This window comes from Nicotiana sylvestris, chromosome 12 (genome assembly GCF_000393655.2).
Source record: "Nicotiana sylvestris chromosome 12, ASM39365v2, whole genome shotgun sequence".
NCBI classification, from domain to species: domain Eukaryota; kingdom Viridiplantae; phylum Streptophyta; class Magnoliopsida; order Solanales; family Solanaceae; genus Nicotiana; species Nicotiana sylvestris.
The window spans coordinates 75,707,806-75,726,179 of NC_091068.1; positions in this window are offsets into that span (position 1 = coordinate 75,707,806).

An 18,374-nucleotide genomic window follows, 5' to 3' on the forward strand; every position below is an offset into this window, starting at 1 on the left:
ACAACGTGCCCTGCAGAGTTCTCAGGCTATGGTTATAGCTCTAGTTGCTACCCTACCTACTCAGCCAGCTAGAGGTGGAGGTCGGGGAGGTAGAGGTTGCCTTAAAGGGGGAGGCCAGGCCAGATACTATGCCCTTCCTGCCCGTACTGAGGCTGTTGCTTCCGATTCTGTCATCACAAGTATTATACTGGTTTGTCACAGAGATGCATCAGTTCTATTCGATCCAGGCTCCACTTACTCTTATGTGTCTTCTTATTTTGCTTCGCATTTGGGTGTACCACAGGATTCTTTAAGTTCCCCTGTTTATGTTTCTACTCATGTGTGAGATTTTCTTGTTATGGATCGCGTTTATCGGTCGTGTTTGGTTGCTCTTAGTGGTTTTGAGACTAGAGCCAATTTATTGTTGCTCAGCATGGTAGATTTTGACATTATCTTGGGCATGGGCTGGTTGTCGCCCCATTATGCTATTCTTGATTGCCACGCCAAAACCGTGATGCTGGCTATGCCAGGTGTACCGCATGTTAAGTGGAGGGGTACTTTAGATAACACTCCCAGTAGAGTTATTTCTTTCCTTAAGGCTCAGCGTATGGTTGAGAAGGGGTGTGACGCATATTTAGTTTATGTGAGAGATGTCATTATTGATACCCCTTCAGTTGATTCAGTCCTAGTAGTACGGGATTTCCCCGATGTGTTTCCAGCTGATCTTCTAGGCATACCGCCTGATAGAGATATTGATTTTGGTATTGATATGTTGCCGGGCAGTCAGGCCATTTCTATTCCTCCGTATCGTATGGCTCCTCCTGAGTTGAAGGAGTTGAAGGATCAATTACTGGAATTGTTTGATAAGGGTTTTATTCATCCCAGTGTATCGCCTTGGGGTGCTCCTGTCTTGTTTGTGAAGAAAAAAGATGGTTCTATGTGTATTGATTATCACCAGCTGAACAAGGTTATAGTGAAGAACCATTATCCTCTGCCTCGTATTAATGATCTATTTGACCAACTTTAGGGTGCACAGGTGTTTTCTAATATTGACTTGCACTCAGGTTACCATCAGTTGAAGATTCGGGAGCTAGATATCCTGAAGACTGCTTTTAGAACTCGGTATGGTCATTACAAGTTTCTTGTTATGTCATTTGGGCTGACCCATGCCCCAGCAGCCTTTATGCATTTGATGCACAGTGTGTTCCGGCCGTATCTTGACTCGTTCGTTATTGTCTTTATTGATGATATTCTGGTATATTCACGGAGTCGGGAAGATCATGAGCAACACCTGAGGACTGTGCTTTAGACTCTGAGAGAGAAGAATTTATATGCTAAGTTCTCAAAATGTGAGTTTTGTTTGAATTCAATGGCATTCCTAGGCCACGTGTTATCGAGTGAGGGTATTCAGGTGGATCCGAAGAAGATAGAGGCCGTGCAGAGTTGGCCCAGACCATCCTCAGCTATAGAGATCCGCAGTTTCCTTGGCTTGGCGGGCTACTACCGTCATTTTGTGGAGGGGTTTTCATCGATTGCAGCCCCTATTACCAGGTTGACCTAGAAGGGTGCTCCGTTCTAGTGGATGGAGGAGTGTGAGGCGAGCTTTCAGAAGCTCAAGACAGCTTTGACTACAGCCCTAATTTTGATACTGCCTACAGGTTCGAGGTCTTATACAATTTATTGTAATGCCTCGAGGATTGGCCTGGGAGCAGTGTTGATGCAGGACGGTAGGGTGATTGCCTACGCGTCCAGACAACTGAAGGTACATGAGAAGAACAATCCGATCTACGACCTTGAGTTAGCTTCCATTGTTCACGCCTTGAAGATTCAGCACCATTATTTATATGGTGTGCCTTGTGAGATTTATATTGACCATCGGAGCTTGCAATACTTGTTCAAGCAAAAGGATCTAAATTTGCGCTAGATGAGGTGGTTAGAGTTGCTGAAGGACTATGATATCACTATTTTGTATCACCCGGGCAAGGCCAATGTGGTGGCCAAAGCCTTGAGTCACCGGGCCGAGAGTTTGGGGAGTTTGGTCTATTTACCAGTATCAGAGAGGCCTATGGCTATGGATGTTCAGGCCTTAGCCAGCCAGTTTGTGAGATTGGACCTTTCGGAGCCCAGTCAGGTTCTAGCTTGCGTGGTTTCTCGGTCTTCCTTATTTGATCATATTAGGGAGCAGCAGTATGATGACCCTCATTTGCTTGTCCTCAAGGACAAGGTTCAACACAGTGATTCCAGAGATGTGACTATTGGTGATGATGGGGTATTCAGGATGCAAAGTCAGATTTGTGTACCCAATGTTGATGGGCTTCGAGAGTTGATTCTAGAGGAGGCCCATAGTTTACGGTATTCCATCCATCCGGGTGCCGCGAAGATGTTTCAGGATTTGAGGCAGCACTATTGGTGAAGGTGGATGAAGAAAGATATAGTTGGGTTTGTAGCCCGGTGCCTCAACTGTCAGCAGGTGAAGTATGAGCACCAGAGGCCGGGTGGGTTGCTTCAGCAGATAGAGATTCCAGAGTGGAAGTGGGAGTGGATCACCATGGACTTTGTAGTTGGGCTCCCACGGACTTTGAAAAAGTTCGATGCTATTTGGGTGATTGTGGATTGGCTGACCAAGTTCGCTCACTTTATTCCTATGTGTACTACTTATTCTTCTGAGCGGTTGGCGGAGATTTATATCTGGGAGATTGTTCGTCTGCATGGTATTCCAGTTTCCATCATTTAATATAGAGGTGCTCAGTTCACATGACGGTTCTGGAGGGCCTTTTAACATGAGTTGGGTACTCGGGTATTGAGTACAACCCTTCACCCTCAAATAGACAGACAGTCTGAGCGCACTATTCAGATTCTTGAGGATATGCTTCGTGCATGTGTGGTTGAGTTTGGAGGGTCTTAGGATCAGTTCTTGCCATTGGCTGAGTTTGCTTACAACAACAACTATCAGTCCAGCATTTAGATGGCACCATATGAGGCTTTATATGGTAGGCGATGTTGATCCCTGGTAGGTTGGTTTCAGCCGGGTGAGGCTAAATTATTGGGTACAGAGTTAGTTCAGGATGCTGTGGAGAAGGTTAAGGTGATTTAGGATAGACTCCGAACAGCCCAGTCCAGACAGAAGAGTTACGCAGACCGGAAGGTTCGTGATGTCTCCTACATGGTTGAAGAGCGGGTTCTGCTTCGAGTTTCGTCCATGAAGGGCGTTATGAGATTTGGGAAAAAGGGAAAGTTGAGTCCGAGGTTTATTCATCCTTTTGAGATATTGAGGCCTGTTGGGGAGGTTGCTTATGAGCTTGCCTTACCTCCCAGCTTGGCAAGAGTTCATCTGGTATTTCATGTTTCGATGCTCCGGAGGTATCACGATGATCCGTCACATGTGTTGGATTTCAGTTCAGTCCAGTTGAACAAGGATCTATCTTATGTTGAGGAGCCAGTGGCAATATTGGACAAGCTGGTTTGAAGCTAAGGTCAAAGAATATTGTATCGGTAAAGGTTCAGTGGCGGGGTCAGCCGGTCGAGGAGGCGACCTGGGAGACCGAGCAGGATATGCACATCCGTTACTCTCATCTTTTTACCACTTCAGGTATGGTTTTACGCCTGTTTGAGGACGAACAAATATTTAAGTGTAGGAGGATGTGATGACCCGGCCGGTCATCTTAAGAATTTAACGCCCCGATCCCCTATTGACTGCTTTCCCCAAGTTTATTTCTGCTATTTTAATTTGACGGGATGTTTGGCTTCGAGTTTCGGAGAGTTTCGGGACACTTAGTCCCTAAATGAGAGCTTAAGTGTTGGAGAGTTGACTGTAGTTGGAACAGTGTGAAGACAACCTCGAAATGGAAATCCTATGGTTTCGTCAGCTGTGTTGGGTGATTTCGGGCTTTGGGGCGTGTTCGGATTGTGTTTTAGAGGTTCGTAGCGAATTTAGGCTTGAAATGCCGAAAGGTCGAATTTTGAAGTTTCCTATTTGTGGAAGTGATGGCTAGATGACTATGTGATGATTATGATGTGACTGCAAGATGTATTCATATGATTTGGAAGCGACGAGAAGGGTCTACTTGAGGATAGAAGAACTATTTGGTGCTTCATTTCCATCTTGACTTGATGTATAACCCCTAATTATGGGTGTGTGAAGAATCCTTTTTTGTTGTTTTGCTGGGGAGTGGAGTAGATTTCATGTTATGATATGAGTTCATACTCAGGAAGATTAAGTGATTGCGTAATATTTATGACAGTGGAAGGGTATGAAGAGTTATTAGTTTGAGGCGAATCAGGTGGGTTACCTCCTTCAGAGTGTTCTGAAGTTTGTACGAGATGGTTTGTGTTGCACGAGCTTACGAAGTATAGAGTTTAATCTCACTATGTTATGATGGCAATGATAGAGTATATACATTATGAGTTATTGTGTGTTTTGATCTATGACATTGACCCAAGTGGGGGAGTCTGCTATTGATTAGTTGATTGCACAGTTATGTGCTATATTGGTTCCAGTTTGAAGCGTACTGGTGAAACAATTATGCTTACGGAGGTTGAGACCGATGATGGATAGAGTAAAGAAAATTTCAATAAAGGTTATGTTATGATTTATGGTGTATGAAAATAACGGAATGACTTGAATTGTTAATTGGTAAAGGATGTACGGTGCATAGAACAGGAAGCTACTTGGTTGCATTGAGGTGAGGTTACATTCTGCGATGTCGGAGTGCTAATGGAGCACAGGTCATCCGGTTCATTTGATCGGTCTAATTGCCATTTGAGTAGAGTGGAGGGCTCTCGAAAATGGTTCTAATGGGTTCAAGATTTTACATGTAATATTTGGAGATTTTTAGGTTGTATAGTTGGCTAGAAATTGAGGTTTGCATTGGAGGGTGTCAAGACTTGTGGTATTTCTATATCAATTAGGGGATTCTATATATCAGTATTAGGAAGGCGAATGTAATTGCTTTGGATTCGCAGGAAGTCTCTTCAGGGTAGGTATTCTGAATGTGGTGCTTTTGGGAATATCTAAGATAGTATTCAACGGCTTATGGACCATAGGACAATGTGGATTTATGCTTGGGTCTCGTGTGGCGAGTCTAGATCGAGGATTGTAATGTTATAGCAGGAAGAAGTATCAAGTTGAATGTATATCAGAAGGAACTTAGATGTGATAGCTTGGTAATAGGCTAGATGGGCATGGTAAGGAGATGATTAGTTCTTTGGGTGCTTACGAGGTAATGAGTTTCTATAGGTGTTTCGCGGCAAAGATCTTGGGTTTTAGTGGCCAGTGTAGCTTGGCTGAGTTAGAAAGATTCAGCCCTGACGGTTTAGTTTTGTGCAAATGGAATTCGAAGAGTTCTTGATGGTTTCTACCATAATTAGAGATGTATATTTTCTACGAGCGTGAGGAGCATGGGATAAAGATTCAGCCCTGACGATTTAGTTGCTTGTGGCTCATAACAGATATGAAGTTTTCATGTTTATCCTAGGATGGTATGGTATATGTGGTATGTTGTGTAGGATTGAGATTTAAATGTGTAAGGTCACGATTCATTTTTGAAAGGAAGGTCACAAATTCTTAGGTAGCATGGACAGTTTCAGATGACTAGATAAATGAGATCATTGATTGGTGTGGGTTGATGAGGGTATACATTTTAGAAAGGACAGTGTGTTTGAGTTGAGGATACTTTATTAGTATTGCAGCACTCTCTTGTTGGATTGACTATTGATATTCGAGTTTGCTTGGTGGCATAGAAGAATTATAGGAGTACTTCTCGTGGAATAATTGGGTATTAGAGGTGTGTTGTATATTCAGATGGTGGAGTTGGGATCGGATATCGTGATTCGCGTGCTGTATGGATTTGGAGACTAGGAGTCCTCATAAACAGGTTAGGTCATGGTTGTGGACCGCGTATATCAGTCTTGTGGGGTAACTATTGGAGGTTTGGAGACCCGAGTGGATCCTTGTTGCTTAGTATGGTATATTTTGGTGTGATATTAGGTATGGACTGGTTGTCTCCGTGTCGTGTTATTCTAGGCTGTTGCTCTAGGATGACAACGTTGGCTATGCCGGGAATGCCATGGATTGAGTGGCGAGGTTCGACGGATTATGTTCCCAGTAGGGTGGTTTCATTTTTAAAGACCCAGCGGATGGCTGGGAAGGGTTGCCTTTCTTATTTGGACCTTCGTGATGGATGTCAGTGCAGAGACTCCTACCATTGATTCAGTTCCGGTGGTGAGGGAGTTTCCGGGTGTGTTTCATGTCTCCGGACAGGGTTGTTGATTTTAGTATTGATTGGGTGTCGGGCACGGTATCGTATGGCACCAACGGAGTTAAAGGAATTGAAGGAGCAACTTCAAGGACTCCTTGATAAGGGGTTCATTGGTAGGCCAATGTGGATGTGTGTTCTAACTTGAGTCGGCTTGGTTGACTCCGAGTTGTATTATTGAGAGATATGTTGATTCGATTATTGTTGAGCTTATTAGTGACCTAGGTAGATCTATGAGTTACCTTTACGTGTTGTGAGGCGTTGGGATTTGTTGGTTATAGGCACATGTGGTGCGGTTTTATTGGGGTCTCTCAGTGGAATTCAAGCTGGAAGAGTATTGGGTATTGCTCGACGGATAGCGTATTAGTTGTGTCCTTTCGGGTTTGTGTAATGTTATGTCAATTGCTTCACCGAGTTATGATGATTTCCTTTGGTTCTAGACATCAAATTGCGCGTGGTTGTCGATTTTGAGTATAGTGACTTGAGGTGTTTCATGTGGACCAGTGTTTGGATAGGGTCGTGCATTGCTGCGAAGTTATGTGGAGGTATGACCCTTCGGGTTAGATTCGTGTGTTCTATTTCTACAATGTGTGACGGGTTCTCAGCATTGTGTGTGGTGTTACTGGTGAGCTTGCGGTACAACTCTCTCATTTGAGTCATTTTTTATGATTTGAGTACGTTCGGATTATTGCTTATTGGTGCACGGATTGCACGAGTTGTGGCTTTAGATTCTATTGATGTGTCATGTCATCAGAGTAGTTGTGTTGGATTAGATGAGATCATTGGGATCTGGAATGAATACAAACGGATTCTGTTTCAGAGTGTTGGAAGAATAATATCGATGTTCGGCTTAGAAATTTGCTATGGTCCTTGCCAAAGGAGAAGTGGCTTCACGAATGGTGATCTGAGGAATGGTTATGACTTTCTACGTGTTTCATTTATCATTGGTAGTATACATAAGTGTTGGAATGAGGCTTTATTTGATAAGAGGTTTATTATCGATATTCGGTTGTTCTGAGAAACTGCTGTGATCAGAAGTTATCGCTACGAGAGTTTGAGCTATATGGTATTTCATGTAATTGCATATGAGTTTGCAAGTATGGTTTGTTACAGTCGGTTCAGGCTTATTCAGAGTATAGATGTGAGATTCTAATATTGTAAGATGATTTCAGAAGTGGAAATGTGGTTCTAAGGTTTATGGGCTAGGTTGGATTGTGAAATTTTAGTTACATTGTGTTATCGGACCTATATGAGATAGCATGACGTGGGATCACCCCCGGGTATGTGCATGGTAAGGTTACACAGCAATTTGATGGGTTTCAGAGCAACTCTGGGCACGTTCGAGGACGAACGTATGCTTAAGTGGGGAGGATGTAACGACCTGACCGGTCGTTTTGGGCTTTTGCATTTCGCTCGCCAGTTCTTGGGCATGACTAGCCCTGTGTGTTGTATTATGACTTATGTAAATCGTTGGTTATGGTTTTCAGGGTAATCAAAATGAATTTGGAAAAACAGTTCTCAATTTAAAGCTTTAAATTTGAAAAGTTTGACCAACTTTTGACTTTTTAGTATTCGATCTCGGATTTGAATTTTTATGATTTGTTTAGCTCTGTTAGGTGATTTTGGACTTGGGAGCGCGTCCGAAATGTATTTTAGAGGTTCGTGATAGATTTAGGCTTGAATTGGCAGAATTGGAATATTGACATTTTTCGTCGGCAATGGAAATTTTGATATCGGGCTTCGAATGAAATTTCGGAAACTGGAGTAGGTCCGTTGTGCCATTTGTGACGTGTGTGCAAAATTTCAGGTCATTTGATGTTGTTTTGAGCGTTCCGAAGGTTGGAACAAGTTTGAATGATGTTATGGGATGTGTTGGCATGTTTGGTTGAGGTCCCGAGGGCCTCGGGTGAGTTTCAGGGTGGTTTCGGACCATTTATAGGCCATTTCTAGTTGCCGATTTTTGGCTTCAAGGGTGTATAGTGCGTTAGCATAGAAAAATGGAGTTCTGCTATGCGATCGCGTAAGTCTTCCCGCGATCGCATAGAGTAAAATCTTTGCTGCACTGACCCGATTATGGAAGCTTATAACTCACAATCTATAAGGAATTTGAAGATTATCCAAAAATGAAAGTTGTATCCCTTGATGTCTAGTTTTCAGAAAGTTAAACCAATTGTAATTTGGAGTTTTGTACAAAAGGTTATGACCATTATACTAGAGGCTATCCGGAAGAGTTAGAGACGGCTGTTGGAAAAATTTGTTAAACGCGATCGCGGGGGCATGGCTGCGATCGCATAGGATAAAAGAAGGGCTGGAAAATTTTGTGCTTTGCTATCGCATTAGTTTATCTGCGATAGCATAGGGTAAATTCCTGGGCAGATTATAAAGTACTCTATTTCGAGGATTTCAACCATTTTTGCATTTTAGAGCTATGGAGCTCGGATTGAGGCGATTTTTGAAGGGATTTTTAGAGGATTGATTGGGATTTGGAGCATTTGGAGGCCGATTCGAGAGGCAAAGGCATCGCGGGCTAGATTTTGGACCGAATAGAGGTAAGTAATGATTGTAAATTTTTTTCCTGAGGGTATGAAACCCCGGATTTCACATTGTTGTGCTGCTATGAGGTAACATACACGCTAGATGATGAGCGTGGGGTCGTGCACCATTGGGAATTGTAACTTAGTCCGTCCCGTATGGCTGTTAAGTCACGTATTTGATCGAAAACTGTTTGATATCATTGTGTTTGGAAATTATTACCATGTTTTAGGCTGACTGCCATATTTGGGCGTCGTGCCAATTATTTTGGACCCTTAAGGGATTTTTACTACTATTTCTCACTATTTTTACTTTATATTTGTACTCAGTCATGCTGTATTCTAATGTTTTCATAACTCAGCCATATTACTCCGTTTTGATATTTTAAATAATATTTTGGGCTGAGCATCATGTTTTACTGTTGCCTGAGTGGCATGAGATATTTCTGACTAAGTGAGGCCGAGGGCCTATATTGTGAGGATATTATGGGATCGGGCTGCGCGCTGCAGCAATGTGATACTGATTTATGATTATGAAGCCGATGGCCTAATTTGTTACACCACGAGGTGGCTTGATATGAGGCTGAGAGCCTGTTTGATTATGCCACGAGATGGTTTGTTATTGCGCTTGGGCTGTAAGGGGCTCCTTCCGGAGTCTGTACACCCCCAGTGAGTGTGGGTGCCCAGTGTGAGTGATATGTTGTAGCCCGAGGGGCTGTTGTTGTTGTTGTTGTTGTTGTTGTTGTTGTTGTTGTTTCATATTAATGCCCGAGGGGCTGCTATTGATCCATGTTTACCCGAGGGGCGGTCTTTGATTCATGTTATGCTCGAGGAGCTGATTACGAGTGATTGTGAGGTAGCCCGAGGGGCTGGTTCTGTTGATATTATGCCCGAGGGGGGTGGTGGTGGTTTATGGTACATATTTTTCCTGAGGGACTGTTTACGTTTCTATCATGTTTACTCACTATTTTATCCCTCGTTTGAAACTATTGAAAATTGTTTTAAAAAGGTTTTACTGAAACTGAGCATGATTTACAAAGTAAATGATTTCTGTGTTGTGCTCGAAATATCCTGCATTTGTTGTAGCATTTTGACGTGGTTTACGTGTTTTCTTACTACTCAGATTTTATTTACTTTTATTACTTATTGAGTTGGCGTACTCATATTACTTCCTACACCGTGCGTGCAGATTCAAATATTTCTGAACCCAGTAGCGAGTTTTGATGCTCAGTGGAAGAGTCATCAGAGTTAGCAAGGTAGTCGCTCGACGTTCGCGGCCCTGCTTTTCTCCCTCTTATCTTCCTTAGACTGTTTTTAGTATATTCTCAGACTCTTCGTTGTATTTAGACCATAGTAGATGCTCGAGACATGTGACATCCCGATGTTGGGCTTGTGTATTTATTCCACACTATTCATTTAGACTTTCATTATAAAATATTTGATTAATTAAAGACTTAAAAATGACTTTTATTGATTAATGGTTAATTCGGGAGTTGTGTTGGCTGGCCTAATTTCATGATAGGCGCCATCACGATAGAGTCGGTTTTATGGTCGTGAGACCTTTTCTGTAGTCGACTGTAATTTGCTTGGAGTCGAGTTTTCAGTATTTCCTTCAGGAGCTTGAACTGTTTTTGATACACCTCCAGGATTTTCTTCATCTATTGTTTTGGTAGTCTCACTACGAGGGTTAGTGTCAATAAAGACTACATGAATTGATTCTTCTACCACAAGAGTACGTTTATTGTAAACTCTATTAGCTCTACTTGATAGAGAATAACCAAGAATATACCTTCTTCACTTCTAGGATCGAACTTACTAAGGTTATCCTTACCATTGTTGTGAACATTGCACTTGCATCCAAAAGGATGAAAGTAGCTTACATTTGGCCTTTTTCCTCTCAATAATTCATAGGGCATTTTCTTTAAGATTGGTCTGATCATGCATTGGTTAATGATAAGACATGTTGTGCTCACTGCTTATGCCCAGAAATATTGTGGTAGTGAGCTTTCTGCAATCATTGTTCTGGCCATGTCTTGTGGTGTCATGCTTTTTCTTTCTACAACCCCATTTTGTTGAGGAGTTCTTGGAGATGAATTGTGAGTGATTCCATAATCATTTCAAAAGGTTTCAAAATCTATGCTTTCAAATTCTCCTCCATGATCGCTTTTTATTGAAGAAATGCACAAACCTTTTTCATGCTGCACCTTTTTGCAGAAGACTTCAAAATTCTTTAGTGCCTCATCTTTGTGACTCAAGAAAATAACCCAAGTGAAACGAGAATAATCATCAACAATAAAAAATATATATTTCTTACCATTTATGCTAGATGTTCTTGTTAGTCCAAAAAGATCCATGTGCAATAATTGCAATGGTTTTGAAGTAGAAACAATGTCTTTTGGTTTAAACGAGGATCTAATCTATTTGTCAAGTTGACATTCATCACAAATATGATCTTTTGAAAAGTTCAATTCTGGAAGACCAATGACTAGATCTTGTTTTGAAAGCTTTTCAACAGAATGCATGCTTGCATGTCCTAATTTTCTATGACACAACCATGGATCATCTAACATGGATGCCAAACATATATGATTATCAAGATTATCTAGTTTTCTTAGAGTATAGATATTCTTGTCTCTATTACCAGCGAGAATGGAATTACCTAATTCATCTATTATCAAGATTTCCCTCTCAGTAGGGATCAAGATAGCTGCATGGCGTGATAAATCCAAAAAATCTAGTTTCATAATGAATAACGATCATACTACCTACTAAAGGCTCTCGAACTAATTGAGGAAGTCCTCTGTCTAAGTGAAGGGAATGAACTTCTCTAAGAACAAATGTGAGAACTAACCCCATGTGAGAGGAGGCGAACCTGCTGGCCTACTCTGTACATACACCTTCCATCATCTCTTGGCAGAACCATGCATCTAAAGCACTATGAAATCAACTCCGTTGGACTCCACTATACCCATATCACACAATATCTCATGTCAATGGTCCAAGAAAACTTGGGGGTCCTTAGAAGGTGCATCACAAAAGTGAAGGGGAAACAACTTGGTGAACTTGTCCAACCTCTTCAGCTGACATCGCGGGTCTCTTCCTGGGCTGTATAGCAACAACATGCTGAACTGCCCCAACTAGTAGAACTATTAGGGTTTGATACATGTGAGCCATCTACTCTGGTGTATGAGTACCAGGAGTTTGGGCTCCTTTTCGGCCTGAGAAACAGCGGTTCCATAGGAAACACATCGGCGTGGGCCATACTCACCATAAGACCAACCATGGGTACTAAGGTGTCTTGATGAACTGGGGTAGGAATAAACCCCTTTGGGACCTGAGCTTGTCCCACTGGCTCTATCGGAACAGGGATCTCATCATCCTACTCAATTTGAGGCTCGATAATATGTGCCGCTATGCGTGCTCTAGGCTGAGCTCTCCCTCTACCTCTAGCACTACCTCGGCCCTGACCCCTACCCCTGGTTGTGGCTGTAGTCTGGGGATCCAGCTCTAGATCAGCTACGGATGCCGTACATGTCCTTACCATCTTTGAGAGAATAAGAAAAGAATAATTCAAACTTAGCGATAGAACAAAGTCGCACGATAGAGAAACAAAGAAAGTGAAATTTACTAAAGCCTTATAGCCTCTAGAAGATAAGTACAGACGTCTCTGTGTCGATTCTCAAGACTCTACTAAGATTTCTTATGGATCTTGAGACCTAGGAAACCTAGTGCTCTGATACTAAATTGCCACGACCCAAAATCCCAACCAATCGGGGTTGTGATGACGCCTAAAAATGCTTGCTAGGCAAGCCAACACACAGAAGATAAATAGGAAGAACCACTATAAAATACTGACAATAGAGGAATAACATAACATAAAGGCAAATCTGAGATAAGCATAAAATGTCTAAAACCAACATTTAACGCGAATAACCGACGATATCGAGTCACAAGTATATGAGCTTCTAGATTATACTAAATATAATATTTTGAATGGAAATACAAAATTGTCCAATATAAAATCGAAACAGCACATTGCAACTACAAAAGTGACTCTAAGGTCTCTGAACAAAATGCAGATTTACCTTGAATCACCACCCAATATCTGCTAAGTACCTCTCGGTACTCAACTGGTACCAATATATGGATCTTCATAAGAACTGCATTAGTTTAGTATGAGTACAACCGACCTAATATACTTAGTAAGTGTCGAGCCTAACTTTGAGATAGTGACGAGGCTAAGACGAGTAGCCTACTAAAACCTGTGCAATTATATATTAAGAAGTAACAAAATAACAGATACAAAAACAAATATGACAATAGGATAGGGACATTTAAAAGGGGAAACAAACAGAAATAATAAATAAAGAATCACCAAATAAACTTTTTCCAAAGTAAGTAACAAAGCCACCAATTCAAGTTCACATTCCAAGTATTAATATAAATCGCAGTGAAATCAAAAAATATGCATGACATCACCCTTCGTGCTTTTAATCTCATCCTCATGTAATAAAATAATAAAGCAAGTACACGATATTCGTGCTTTTGCTCTCATCTTCACATGATGATAATAATAAAATATGTGCACTACTCATGTGATAATAATAATAATAATGCATGTGCACGATATCACCCTTCATGCTTTATCCTCACGTTCACTCAAGCAGTGACATCAATATGAAAATAAGGCATGGCAACACCCTTCGTGCTTTTCAACCTTCCTCACCAAGCAATCAAAACAATACAATACCAAGCAAGGACGAAAGCATATTCAACTTCAACAATAGTATTTGAACACAACTCGTCATATGAGAACCTTCCAATAATTAGTGCCAACAACTAATCAACAAATTCCACGTTCTCAACACCCAATATAACAATGAAGACTAAAAGATCAGAGATATTGCAATTGAACAAGTCTGAAGCTTCCTCAAAATTGTGGTCCACAAATAAATTGCCCGACCGTGGAAGCTAAAGTGAAGCCGCATATGCTTATACATGACCGCTGAATCTCTTCATCTGAAAGCCCCCGCAAGAGCAAAATCCCAAAGCATGGACCACAGACGTAATTGTGCAGCCGTAGAACCCTCCGAGGGGTATTTTTATTAGCAAATTTTAGAGCACTATAACTAGAAGAGGAACACCTTTTTTGGGAAACTTTTGTACTGTAGCAGCTGCTAGTGGTTATACTTAGCCATTTTGGGCAATTTGGAGAAACCATTAGAGAAGACCCACTAATTTTACTCTTTAATTCTAGTTTTATGTCTTCTATTCTTCTTCTTTTCATTTTTTCATGTCAATGATTTGAGTAGCTAGATTTTATCTAGGGTTGTGATCCAACTTTAGTATATAAAACTTATGGATGTTTAATATTAATGCTTCTTATTAGGGTGTGCATTCGATTTATCGATTTGATTTTGACCCTTATTGATAATTACTTATCGATTATCGATTTGTACATATGCTTATCGTTATCGTTTCAATAAGGTTTTGATTTTTTCGATTTCGATTTCTCGATTTTTGGGGCTTATCGTTTCGGTTATCGATTACACCAATAAGAAAATTTGCGGGATTCTACGGAAAGTATATCGGGATAAACACGCCTAACTATATGGACAAAAAGAAGCTAAAATAAGACAAACACTATTTATAACATAAAAATTATGTCAACAAGCACATGCAACGAAACTAAAGTAAGGGATCAAATGTATGCCACCAACACTCCAACGGTATATATAAAGAAAAACAAAATACATCATCACATCTAATTCTATTTTCCATTAATTTGAACTTCATTCCCTTGAGCTTTAAATATGATCATTCCTTAAATGTGGTAGAGGAAATAATAGGGTTAGGGACTTAGGGTAAAGGGAAGGGTATTATAGGATAAGGGTAAAAAAATTTTTTTTTTTTTTGTCTTTTTAGTATATCTTATCGGTTTATCGATAAATCGATAACCGAAGAGGACAAAATTCAAATCAAAATCGATAACTCATAAGGAAAATTTCGAAGTCGAAATCGAAATCGATAAATCGATAAACCGATAATAAATAATCGATTCGATTTATCGATAAAGCGATTCGAATTCACACCCCTGCTTCTTATTGATTGGGTGTATGTTATTTATCCTTGTTTATGATTTATATAAAAAATTAATGGTTACAAATATTGATTCATGCCTATTTGACTTAGTTCTTACTTGAGAAAGAGAAACTTTGTCTAGAAAACCTTGGCTAACAAGAAATTAAACTAGTTGAACTTTTGATTAGTTTGATTAAATGATTTGAACTAGATTTAGGGATAATCCAACTTGGACTAATATTCAATTATTTAGATTGCTACTCATTTGGTCTTGAGAAAGCCAATTTGGGCATAATCACTCTTTAACTGAGAGGTATTGAGTAGGTACTTAAGCATTGAGAGTCATAACAAACCCTGATCTATCAAGAAGGCATAGATTTAATCTACCCATTAGGTTTACACCTAGGTGAAGGTTACAATCCTCGGATTTTCCCTATTTGACAAAAACATCAAAACATTTCAATCATTATTTGCTCACTAGTTAGTTACATCTTTTAGCAATTGATTTAGATAGCGATTATATAACTTTGTTTGAGAGATAAATTTAGTTATTTTGAGTTCCTTTTCTTGAGTGTTTACCTTAACACCATTTTAAACTCCATGTACATTTGATCCCGACTCGCATTAGGTTATATATTGTAACGTCTGTTCATACTCCTTAACTGGGTGTGAATTGGATATGATTAATTTTTGGCGCCGTTGCTGAGGAGTTTACAGTGTTAGCTATATACTTGAGTGTGTTTCTTGAAATATCTTCTTTTACTTTCGTGATTCTAATTTGTTGAATTGATTGTAGGTTTCAAATGGCGAACAACGAACTTGAAAACTTGCCATTGGGAGAGGTGGATTGGGAAGAGGAGCAACTTGATGAAATACCTCAAGCACCACAACAAAACTGTCGAGGTTGTGGGTAATAAGACATTGTGCCTCCACCTCCCCCACCTCTACCACCACCATAATAACAAGCGGCGCAACAACGATTTTTCCCAATAACGTTTACGCAAGTGCCATAGTTCCCCTCGCATTAAGGCGGGAAATTTTCAAATTACCAATGTGATGCTCACTTTGCTTGAGCAACGAGGTTATTTCATCGGGGCAACGAGTCAAAATGATTACAAGCATTTGAAAGATTTTGTGAATACATGTTGGGGGAGAAAACAAATAAATATTTCGGAAGATGCTTTTCGGTTAAGGCTCTTTCCCTTCTCACTAAGGGGTAAGGTTTTTTATTGGTTGGAATGCTTGCTAATCATTTTATCCATACTTGGGATGAATTGGCAACGAATTCAAAGTTCTTCTCTCCCGAGAACATGACTATTCTACGGTATAAAAAATTAGCCTTAAAGCAAGAGCCCAATGAATATTTCGGAAGATGCTTTTCGGTTAAGGCTCTTTCCCTTCTCACTAAGGGGTAAGGTTTTTTATTGGTTGGAATGCTTGCTAATCATTTTATCCATATCTGGGATGAATTGGCAACGAATTCAAAGTTCTTCTCTCCCGAGCACATGACTATTCTACGGTATAAAAAATTAGCCTTAAAGCAAGAGCCCAATGAATTGCATGAAATTTGGGAGCGATATCGGACAATGGTGAAGGAGTGCCCGAATAATGATATGACCGATAACATGATCCAAAAAACTTTCTACTGTGGTATTAATACTACAAATCAATGTGTGGTCAATCAATTGGCCGGAGGAAATTTTATGAAAACACCTTATGCGGAGGCATGTGAGATTCTTGATGAGATGGCAGAAACTTCTTTAGCTTGGCAATCCTGAGATAATATTCCCCAAGGTGATCCCAACATGATCCATCTTCAGAGAAAGTTGCAAGACCATGGGCAAGCTATTGTCGAATTGACCACAACCATGACTCAACTTGCTAAGGCTCAAGTTAATCAAATCCAAGCTCCTAAGCAAGTTCATGCTATGGAGGGAGTGAATATCTTGGCCAACAAGAAGACGAGTAAAGGTCCATAATTTAAATCCCGAGTGAATAATTATGCACAAGGTGATGGTAGCTACCAAGATGATTCTTATCATGAGCAAGAAGAATATGTACAATTTGTGAACAATTACCAAGGGCAACAAAGTAATTTTCAAGGATCCAATCAAAATCAATGGGATTCTCATAATAACCAAGACAATTGGGGTTCTAACAATCAAGAAAATTGGCATAACAACAACAATAACCAAGGAAATTGGGTAGGCAACAATAACTAAGGAAGTTGGGGAAATAATAATATTCATGCAAATCGAGGTTCGAGTTTTCAAAGGCCCCCAATGTACTAACAGTCGAGTAACCCACCTCCGTATTCTTCCTATGGTTCAAGTTCTTCAAATAATAAAATGGGTCATATTGAGAACATGTTCAAGCAAATGATGTAAAAGAATACGGATTAGGATGCACAACTTGCCTCACATACCACATCAATCCGTAATCTTGAAGTTCAAATGGAGAAAATCTCTCAAGCTCTTAATACTCGTCCTAAGGGTGCATTACCAAGTGACACGGTAGTGAACCTAAAGGGTGGTAATAATACAGGGCATACTAAGGAGGTTATCATAAGAAGTAGAAGAGGCAGGAAAGTACCCACCTCAAATGAAAAGCAACTTATGGGAAGACCAAGTGATATGGGAAAATCCCGCGGAATGATGTTCAAGTTCATGATGAGGTTTGGATTGATATTGATGATTGTGTGGAAGATACCCAATAAAAGGTGAACCCATCTAAGGAACACGTTATTGACATACCAGAACCGATAGTGCAAAAGGAAAGACACCCTTTCCAATACCTCCACCTCCTTATCCTCAAGGGCTTACTAAGCAAAATGGTGAGAATCGATACAAGAAGTTTATTCAAATGATGAAGGTCCTCTCTATCAACGTACCGTTGGTAGAAGCTTTGGATCAAATGCCCGGTTATGCCAAGTTTATGAAAGATCTTGTGACCAAGAAGAAGTCGATAAATTTTGAAACTATCAAGGTCACTAATCAAGTGAGTGTAATTGTTCATTCCATGGCTCCTAAGTTGGAGGATCCTGGTACCTTTACAATTCCTTGTACTATTGGAAGTGACAATTTTGCTAAGTCTCTTTGTGATATTGGGGCAAGTATAAATTTGATGCCCTAATCGGTGTTCAAAACTTTGGGGATTAGGAAACCAAGACCCACATCTATGAGGTTGTAAATGGCCAATCATACTATGAAGAGGCCATTGAGAGTGATTGAGGATGTTTTAGTCCGAGTTGATAAATTTATCCTTCCATCGGACTTTGTAATTCTAGATTTTGAGGTTGACTATGAAATGCTTATCATTCTTGGGAGGCCTTTCCTTGCTACGGGTAAGACCCTTTGTGATGTTCAAGCCGGAGAACTCACTTTCCGAGTTGGTAATGAACAAATGGTATTCCATGTGTGCAAGTCTATGCGTCAACCAAATACCAATGAAGTGTATTATTTTGTGGACTTGGTGACCGATGTCATTATTGATGATACAAATGATACAATCAATGTTGGTGACATGTTAG